The sequence below is a fragment of the Pinus tabuliformis genome, chromosome 8, assembly GCF_031772625.1.
Source record: "Pinus tabuliformis cultivar Carrire ecotype Pingquan chromosome 8, CPIR1, whole genome shotgun sequence".
Taxonomy (NCBI): Eukaryota; Viridiplantae; Streptophyta; class Pinopsida; order Pinales; family Pinaceae; genus Pinus; species Pinus tabuliformis.
The window spans coordinates 1305116843-1305127710 of NC_142294.1; the positions used below are offsets into that span (position 1 = coordinate 1305116843).

General features: G+C 40.8%; 1 pseudogene; it reads right to left on the reverse strand.

Annotated features, from left to right (window-relative positions):
* Positions 1–5806: 5806 nt before the first annotated feature.
* Positions 5807–8010, reverse strand: LOC149240263 (putative pectate lyase 22 pseudogene; annotated as a pseudogene).
* Between the last annotated feature and the right edge of the window lie 2858 nt (positions 8011–10868).

Here is a 10868-nt window from a genome sequence, read left to right on the forward strand (position 1 = left end):
CCACAAGATTTTTGGCATACTTGGACTGAGAAAGAAAGATCTGATTTTCAGTTTGCCACACTTCAACCCCCAGACAGTAATGAAGAAGTCCCAAGTCTGTCATCTCAAAAGTTCTGCATAGATCTTGTTTGATCCCATGGATCAAATGTGCAGAGTTGCCAGTAATGATAAGATCATCCACATAGACAACTACAAACAAGATATCATCATCAGTATGCTTGATATACAGGTTTGCATCAGATGGACTCCTCTGAAAACCTTGATTTGTCAGATACTGATCAATTTTTATGTACCAAGCCCGAGGAGCTTGTTTCAATCCATAGATTGCTTTAACTAACCGACACACTTTCTGTTCTTGACCAGCAACCTTGAATCCTGGAGGCTGCGTCATGTAGACTTCTTCTTGGAGATCACCATTTAGGAAAGCACTTTTTACATCCATCTGATGAACTTTCCAATTGAACTGAGCTGCTAGAGCAAGCACAAGCCTGATAGTACTCATCTTGGCTGTAGGAGCAAAAGTCTCCTCATAGTCGATGCCTTCCTGCTGTGAAAATCCTCGAGCCACAAGCCGAGCTTTATACTTGTCTAAGGTTCCATCAGCTTTGTATTTGACTTTATACACCCATTTGCAGCCTATGGGTTTTTTGTCTGCGGGAAGATCAGAAAGAGCCCATGTGTGATTCTTCTGAAGACTCTGAAATTCTGCTTCCATAGCCTGTTCCCACTCAGATATACCCTTAGCTTCTGAATATGTTTGAGGCTCAAAAGTACTGTGAAGGTTAGCCATAAGAGCAAAATTGACTGTAGACTGTTGTCTGTTCTTATGCCTAGAAGTTCTACCTTCAAGGAGCTCATCATCCCGGAGATCACCTATGGTTTTAGCCCACCATTTTGGCCGAAGAGAAGAAGAACCAATATCAGGATTAGAGGGACCAATATCAGGAGGAAGAGAAGCAGGCTCAAGAGCAATAAGGACAGCAAGAGGGGGATTAGCTTCTGGAGGAAGCTCAGATAGAGTAGTATCAAATCTTGATGCTACATCATCCCTCCCATCAGATGGACTGACTGGAAGAAGAACACTGTGAGGCGGATCCTCAGAACACTGCTCAGAAGAAGAAGACTGAAAGAATCCTCTGTCTTCATCAAATACTACATCTCGACTGAAGCTAAGTCGACCAGTGGCTATATCTATCAGCCTATAAGCCATGTGATGATCACTGTATCCTGTCATCATGAGTTTCTGACTTTTGGAATCCAACTTAGATCGCTTAGCAGATGGAATCCAAACACATGCAACTGAGCCAAAAACTTTGAGATGACTGATCTTAGGCTTACGACCAGACCACACTTCTTCAGGAGTCTTCCCTTTAACAGCCTGAGTAGGGGATCGGTTAAGAAGGTAAACAGCAGTAAATACTGCTTCAGCCCAGAATTTGTTTGGAACACTCCGGTGTTGTAACATGGAACGAGCCATTTCAACAACCGTGCGATTGCGACGCTCGACAACACTGTTCTGCTGGGGAGTGTAAGGTGTGGTGAATTGACGTTTGATGCCATGAATATCACAGAAGTTGGCAAAAGCTGAGGAACAAAATTCCCCCCCATTGTCGGTCCTAAGGGTCATGATATTACAACCAGATTCGTTTTCAACTAAAGTTTTAAACTTCTGAAAGGTACTAAGAGCATCAGATTTATTTTTTAAAAAATACACCCACATCTTTCGACTGAAGTCATCTACAATAAGTAAAAAGTATTTGCAAGCAGTTATAGAAGCTGTATTCATAGGACCACAAATATCAGCATGAAGTAACTGAAGTACCTGGGATGTGCGCCAAGATTCTCCATTTTTGAATGACGACTGATGTTGCTTTCCCGCTTGACAGGTGCTGCATACCCCCAACTGCTGAGTCTGAATATTAGGTAATCCTGACACAAGTCCCTCCCGAGAGAGCTGAGAGAGATACTGCATATTGAGATGCCCATATCGCTGATGCCATAGAGTACTGATGGGAGAGACACGAGCTGCTAGTGCCACTTCTGGAAAGTCACCGGTGTCAAGTAGCCTGTATAGACCATGGTCCTCGAGGCCAGTAGCAACTGTCAGACTGGTCTCCCTGTCAATGATGGAGCACTTGTGTGCACTGAACATAACATCAAGCTGAGGAGAATTCCTCATAATCTGATTGACAGAGAGCAGATTAATCTCCATACCAGGAACATAGTATACATTTAGAAATATGAGCGTGCGTCCACCAGACTGAATTTGAACTGTACCCCTGCCAGCAACAGTGTACTTTTCACCTCCACCAAATACAACTGAATCACTGAAAGGTGAAAAGTCAATAAACCAGTCACGCCTGTGAGAGAAGTGGCGTGATGCACCAGAATCAGTGTACCATGCAGAGGAAGGAACATGTTCTGAAGACCTTTTAGCCATAAAGGCGTAAAAGGCAGAATCTGTCTGCTCGGAATGTTCTGCAACATTCGCTGTCTGATGTGACCCTCCCTGTTTCTTTTGTTCAGCAGCAATCCTCTGCCTGCAGTCTTTCTTCATGTGACTGAACTTGTGACAGTAATTACACTGTACACTTTTCTTCCTGTTAGGATCAAAAGACTGAGATGATCCTCTCTGCTGAAAAGACTGAGAGGACTGATATTTTGCAGCAAATGCATTTTCCAAGGGCACTGATGAAGTACCACTACCAAACTGCTGTTTCCACCTATCTTGCTGCAGAAGTTTGGTACATAAATCTGAAAACTTCAGATCAACATTTGTGGTTGTAATGTTGAGTGTTTCAATGAAGTGTTCATAAGATTTTGGTAGACTCTTCAGGGTAATGACTACCATATCTTCTTCCTCCATGGTCCGACCAATGGCGTCGAGCTGATCTCGAATGTCTTTAATTTTGTTGAGATGTTCCTGTAAAGACATATGTTCATCCATCATGATGGAGAACAACTGATTTTTGAGAAAAAAAGCTCTGCTTTTATCAGATGTCTCATGCAATTCTTTCAACTGTTGCCAGATTTCAGCAGCTGTCTTGCCAGAAGGGATCTGTGGTAACTGATCATCAGCTACAGAGAGCTTGAGAAGCATAACAGCCTCTCGATTTCGATCATCAAATTTATCTTGATCGGTCCCGGCTATACCTGGACGAAGCTCTTTGCCCAAAATGAGGTGATCAAGACGCCTGTACTAAAAAATGGTCAGCAATCTTTGTTTCCAAATGTTATAGTTGCTGCCATTAAACCGTTGATTTCCTTCTAACATCAGATTGGTAAGTGTGGCCATTTTCACAAAGAGAATACAAAAGTATGACACACAAGAACAATGTAGCTGACTGCTTATGCTGGTGAAAATTTAAAGAACGGACTTTCAGCTGTCTAAAACAATAGTAATACTGCTAATACAGTTCTGAGAATACAGTTTGCCACAAGAAAAGGCCGGTCTACCATAAGAGTATACTGATGCAATAAACAGATGTCACAGGTCTGAGTTTGTAATGAAGACTGTCAGGATCACAAGAGAAAAAAAAATTCCGCTGATTGGTAACCCACTGCCGGCAACCAGAACCATACATACAGCAAATACAAAATTTGAAATACGGACCCACATATGCTGTCTCAGTTTCACGTTTACACTGCTGGCAAATACCACGGATATATTGGCCCACAAAACAAATACGCAGATCTGAAACAAATACGATCTATGCTTCCGGCAAACACCACGGATGTATTGGCCCACGTGAGCTTCACGTCACGTCTCAGGTATATACGTCTCAGGTATATACGTGTTTGAAAGATACACAGGTGCTGATAACGCGAAAGGTCGCAGGTTCGAGTTTTGTATCCACGGATTTGGAAATATATATAACGGGTTTCAAATGTATCCACGGAATGAACCACGGTTTTCAAGTATCCACGGGTCTGCAGTATATATCCACGGGTTTCAAGAAATATATATTAACCACCTGCGAGATTTGTATCCACGGATTTTTGAAATATATATAACAGGTTTCAAATGTATCCACGGAATGAACCACAGTTTTCAAATATGTATTCACGGGTCGGCAGAATATATCCACGGGTTTCAAAAAAATATATATTAACCACGGGTTTCAAATATCTATCCACGGGATTGAAATATCAAGACGCCTGTAGTGATATCCTCCTCTTATCTCATAGCATAGCGGACATCAAAAAATAGGGTGCATTTCCATCCACGGGATTTTGACAGAGTTGAAATAAAAACCACGGGATTTTGACAGAGTTGAAATAAAAACCACGATTTTGAAACCACGATTTTGAAATCACGATTTTGCCTGCAGATCGAATTTTCAAACCACGACTCTGACTTTCAAAAAAAATGAGTTTTGAGGGAAAACACTTGGATCACGATTGCTGAGGAATTCCACGTTGTGGTCGAGTAGCCGCCAGGCGAAGACGAAGATAGCCGGATTCACAATTCCAAGCAAAACTGGTCAGCCAAAAAAAATTCCGCTCCCATGAAAACAGTCACCGCCCCAAAGTTATTTTCTTAATAAAAAGATCATGCAAGGGAAGAATCCATTTCTGTATCGAGATGGACGACTGTAAGCTTTTATCACAGCGAGCAAAGCCGAGGCTAAGACTCAGTGAAGGCTCCCTGGCTTACAGAGGGCTCGACCTTAGAAAGGACTCAAGAGATTACGATGCAGATAGAATTACTGTTTCAAGAAGAATCTCTTAACCTCGCTCCGATACCATAAAAGAATGTTCAATGAAAAAATTAATTCTCATGGAGCAAACAGCTCAATGATAATACAAAGATATTTACAAGAATAGAAACATCAGGTTTCTATGTAGAATATCGAACAAACAGTTTCATCTAAGAAACTGCTAAAAGAATAAGAATAGAAACATCTAAAAGACTGAGCATTACTAAATAGAGATATAGAGATATATTCTAATAGATACTAGGTTGGTGGGCATTTTCTTTTTTTGTTTCAGTTGACCTTTAGGTTCAGTTTAGTTTTTGTATTTAGGAAAGGTTTTCTTAAGGTTCCATTGTCGGTTCTTGCTGTATAATTATGAAATTCACTATTCTGTGGGATTTCATGTGTTTTTCCCATTTTTCTTTCTGTACTGGTTTGTTTGAGTAATTATTTGTTCTGAAAGCAATATTTTGTTTTGTTTGCATTGAGGCTTCTCATTTTCTAGCATATTTTTAGATCTTGCACCTTCTCAGATGTGGTAATTTTGTTTGCTGGCCAAATTGACATAGCTATGTCTTTAGGGGGTTGAGTCAACTTGAGACCTTGGTGACATGTTAAAGTTCATTGGTTTGACCACATGACTAAAACTCACTCGAGACCTTGTAACCTGGTATAGCTCACTACTACACATGACCTGCAAAATAACCTGGGATTTTGACAAATCCCTGTGGATCTTTCCATTTGATGTGTTCAATTGGGAAGATATGGTAATTCTCTGGTTTGGGGTGGAATAATGTGCTCGAAGAAATGAAAATGATATGGCTACCAGTGAGACAGACAGCTGCTTCCCATAATAGGCATAACATATTAGCATGTTGCAGCGTTGTGTGTCATGGCACAGTGCTTGCATGATATGTTATGGAGATGGAGTGGTGAGGCACGTGGGTCTCATGTGAGTGCCCACATGGTCCATTGAGGTTATCTACTTTAAACATTTTGATTCGATATATGATTTTTACTTTCATGAATAGATACAAGGTTTGATTTCTTTAAAAACTTAGTTTCGAGCTGGTTGTTGTTCGCCCTTGACTAGGCTTTGATATGCATGCCCCACAATAATTTTACAGAACTAGTAGCCATCTAGTGCCCTATAAGTAATGGAAGATCTACTTTGAATGTTGCCTAGTTGCTGCAACTGTCTAATACCTCCATCATCCCTCTGGCCAACATTGTTGTAGGGTGACATCTTGGTTATACATTTCAGACAACACCCCAATGCTTCTCAATACAATACCCTGTCTACTCATCACACTAGGTTACACTTCATTTTAGGATCATCACTTATACCTGGTGATGTCCCAGCCATGGGATTAATTATCTTAGTTATCTTCTTCGATATGAAATCCAACTTCCCATAAGTGTCTGTCAAACCATAGCCTTGTCTCTAATTTAGGAGAAAGCCCACGGACTTTCATATCTATCTTCAGACCTGGTAGAGGTTGATCATAGTAATAGAAATCCAAACATTTCATCAATCTCCTCTTGTCCACAAATTGTGGGATAATTTTGAGGAACATATTTCTTATGTTACCCTCATGCAAACCAGGGGGTAACATCTTGCTCCTATTGGGCACACATGTCCTTCTTGGGATCACTTGAGAATCCCAAACTCTTGAGATAAAGCTGCCAAAGTGAAGTCCATAATCCAAAGTAACTAATTCATCATCTCCAGACTACAATATGCATTTCTGGTGTGTTTGATCATTGTTGAAAATAGAGACAAATTAAAATCCAAATAAAAATATGTTGGGATCCCCATCACCTCTGGACTGAATGGCCCATTTTCAACAACTCTCATATTCCCAACAATTTCATTGTATGTAACAGCATCTTTAGAATGTCCATTTCTTCCATAGAGAAGAGAGATGGCAACCAAGATTTCAGGGTCTCTTTGAGCAATTTCAGTGGCCTATTTGATTAAACAGTCTGCTCCTACCTAAAATTTCCAGTAATCTTTGTTGCCAAACCATCTATGGTAACTGAACAGAAACAAATTCATCCCATTCACCCTCTCCTTTTACCTTACTGTTTGTTGTGAGAAAACCTTGCTCGCACTTTCCAGAACAAGAAAAATCCTATAATTACATGTTGTACAGTGCTTTGTACTTCTGTAATTTCCCTGATTGAAGAAATTACATGTTGGTTGAAGAAATTGTCAAAGAAAAATGCTACTATTCTACAACGTGAAGGGCGTGAACATGGAGAAGAATGTGAAGTCCATTGTCCACTTCTTCCCTCTCTACTGCTCCAAAGATGACCAGACGTTGTGAAATGCTCCATTCCTTTCCTAATATGATCAATGTAACTTGTGAAATCCTTCCGCAATTATGGCAATACCATGACATCACAGAGATTCAGAGAGGTTGATTTCATGTGGGGAAGAGAGTTTAACTAGGCATCCTCTGGATAAGGCCTTCACCAAAGTAATGAAAGGCGATCATAACTTGAATTATTACATCTTGAACATAGCTGTCGCTGTGACCCAGAAGCATGACCTGCATAGAAATTACCATTTCAGCTTTTTGTCTGTGACAGAGATTAATAGATAGAACTGTAAATTCGTTGAAAGGAATCCAATGGCAGTATGAGACCTCGTTATGGTGAGTGAAGTAATTATTTGATATGGTGATGGCAGTGGATCCCATAATTGCATCAATTAGGCCGTCGTTACAGTTGGAAAGAGAACAGTGGTCTATCCAGATATAGCATCCTCCAAAAATTGAAATGCCATCGCCATCTGCCAACGTTCTCCAACCATAATGCTCAGGGGAATCCCTCACCAAGGCATTGCCTGTTTGAATGCGGTCGTGGATGCTGATACCATGAATGATGATGTTGGTCACATACTGTATCGTTATGCAGGCACCATGGGCATGGACATTGGCACGTCTACCATCAATGGTCTTGAAACTATTCATGATGAGCTCTTCTTTGTGCTGAATGACCATGTCACTCTCAAATATGATCCAGAGCGGCTCGTCTTGAATAACAGCATAGCAGAGAGTACCAGGTCTGGGATTCACAGCATTGTTGTTAGTGGAATAGGTTACTACATAGTATTGACTGACCTTTCCTCCCATGGCATTCTGGCCAAAGCCAATAGCACAATCTGCAAGCTTTTGCCTGTTCATTTGCCAATTTGGATTACAGAGCTAGCAATCATCTTTTGGATTACCGGTTCCATAGGACAAATAGCTCAGCTGTCTTCGAGAATCATTGATACTTCTGCATCACACGCCATTCCCATGCATAAAATCAGTAAAATTTTATAAGAAATACTCTGCATTTCAGATACTCAATTGCTATCAATTATTATAGATGTCATTAGCTGGAGATTGAAAAAATTTAAATGGGGCACTTACTTATGGACCGATTTAACTACTTGTTCAGGACTCTGTACTGAAAAAGAAGAATTACATTTCTGTTGTTGTGTCTGCCCTGTTGCTTGTATAGTGGGGCGCCCTCTAGGGAAACCCACGGTGTTGTCCACAATTCAGTGAGTTTTTGCTGCAGAACAATTTGGAGCCAGGATTTGAAGGCAGACTATTACCGCAAGTAGAAATAGAGAATATAACTGACTTTGGATAGTCATTTTCATCCTAGAAACTCAAGAAATTGTAGCTCTGAATGCAGAAAAATTCTGCACCCTGTTTATCTTTGAGAAATAATCCCACAAAGAAGTATCTTTTTTCAAAAGATTCTGCACCCTGTTTATCTCTGAGAAATAATGCCACAAGGAAGTATCTTTCTTCTATACTTGCAGCAGTGCTCTAGAGCTACAACAACTGTCGATTCCGAAAACATGAAAATGGCTAGAGATTCTAAAATACCAGTGTTCTGCCAACAGGGGAGAATCTGAAATTCAAGGATGTGTGCTGCTGTAAGCGTGGAAGAGTGTCCTTATCTACAATGTTGGTATACTGGTCTTGAATTGAGATTGGGATTTATGTTTCCTTTTATAATTTGCACAGAGCTCTGCAGATTAATTGTATTAAATGATGTTGATGTCTGGTTGGTCCATAAGCCCATTAAATTAAATGGAAAAAATTGATGCTAACAGAAAAAAGACCTAAAGTAGCATCCTAGAATTTTTTAATCAGTCAGAGGTTTATGCCTCCATAACCTTTTTAATCCTTTCCAGCTTACTAAAGCTGGGATGGAGATGTTTCTCTCATAATACTGAAACCATTCTCTTGGCACCCAATGAGAAGAGCAGGGAAAGACCATTGTGGCAACTAATGCTCCGGGAAGAAATCAGTATTCAGAGGAAAAGGTATCGCTTACTGGTTACTTATTCAGAGGAAAAGGTATCGCTTAATGCTCCGGGAAGAAATCAGTATTCAGAGGAAAAGGAGAAGATAGAATAGCAGTTTCAGAGTCAGATAGGCCGCCTACAGAGTTTAGAGACACACTCATGTGGTTATTCTTTAGTTCACAGAGAGGTCATGCGATTATTCTTTAGTTCACAGTGAGGTCATGGCCGATCTGATTCCGAGGCATTGGATTTGCGTGAAATATATTTTACTTACAAGAAACATATAAGAAACGTTGTATCTGTTGTTGGGTGCTTGTTTCTGTGAGTAATGGGTTTGGTTTCTCGATAAACATGATCCTTGATATGCAGGCACAAAGAAACCATGAAAAGAAGACCAGACTTGGGGCTTGGAGCTGCCCTTTTATCTCTGATTTGGTCCACTGTCAAATAACAGAACTAGGGCCCAATAACTAGCCATCTTGACTGCCCTTTTACTCCTTCGAAAGTCAATTCTTAGGGCATAAAATGTACAACTCTCTTGTTGTGACAAATCTGCCACTTGTCCACAACACTTAGGGCCACCCAAACAGCCACTAACAGTCCAACCACTGTACTTAGGCTGCTTCAGAACTTTCCAAAAACAGACCTACAAGCCCTAGCAAAACATCAACATGAAAGACATACAACATACCTCTCTAGGACGCCATCATCTGCCCTCAAATACTTGGCCCTGTGCACAATATCTTCTAAGGTTTTTGGCCCTGTCTAGGGCTTTCTGTAACAGCTACAGTGCTGCCCCAACTTGGTCTAACAGTCCTCAAAGACCTACGCAAATCCTCCTCCAAGAGTGCCAACTCTTAGGGTCTTAACCACTGTCTACTTCTTTCCTCTCTACTGCTCCAAAGATGAACAGACTTAGGGCTTGGAGCTGCCCTCTTATCTCTGATTTGGCCCACTGTCAATCACAGAACTAGGGCCCAATAACTAGCCGTCTTGACTACCCTTCTCCAAAAGTCAATTCTTAGGGCATACACTCTACAACCCTCTTGTTGTGACAAATCTGCCACTTGTCCACAACACTTAGGGTTACCCAAACAACCACTAACAGTCCTCTAACCACTGTACTGAGGCTCCTTCAAAACTTTCCAAAAATAGACCTACAATCCCTAGCAAAACATCAACAAGCAAGACATACAACATATCTCTTTAGGACGTCATCATCTGCCCTCAAATACTCGTCCCTGTTCACAATATCTTCTAAGGTTTTTGACCCTATCCAGGGCTTCCTGTAAAAGCTACAGTGTTGCCCCAACTTGGTCTAACAGTTCTCAAACACCTATGCAAATCCTCCTCTAGAAGCCCTATACTCTTGTGCTACAACTTGGCCTTTATATCAGAGCTGTTCCAGGGTTGTTGCAATACACAAGATATTTCGGCCTGTTCACAGAGAAATTACACCTCAACACATGCACATAATCTGCCTCTCCAACTTGGCTTGGCTCAATCCAAACACAAGAAAGATGGGCCCATAGCTCTTGAAAACATTTTGGACTAGAACAATGCATCAAAATAAGTGGGCCCATGGCTCTTGAAAACACTGAAATAGAGAAGGGAGGGCCAATGATAGACCATAGCAATGCTTCAAAACAAATGAGCCTGCTATTTTTGAAAACAATTGAAATAGAGGGAAGATGGTGGCGATGATATTAACATGTGCATCTACTAAACATACTGCACTTATATCAATCTTTGAGTTGAGACTTGAGAGGTTGTCTGGTTGGCATCGTTTGGATGAACTACACACAGAAACAGTTGCACAATTTAGAAGAGTAGGTTCTTCTCACCAAAACATGGAA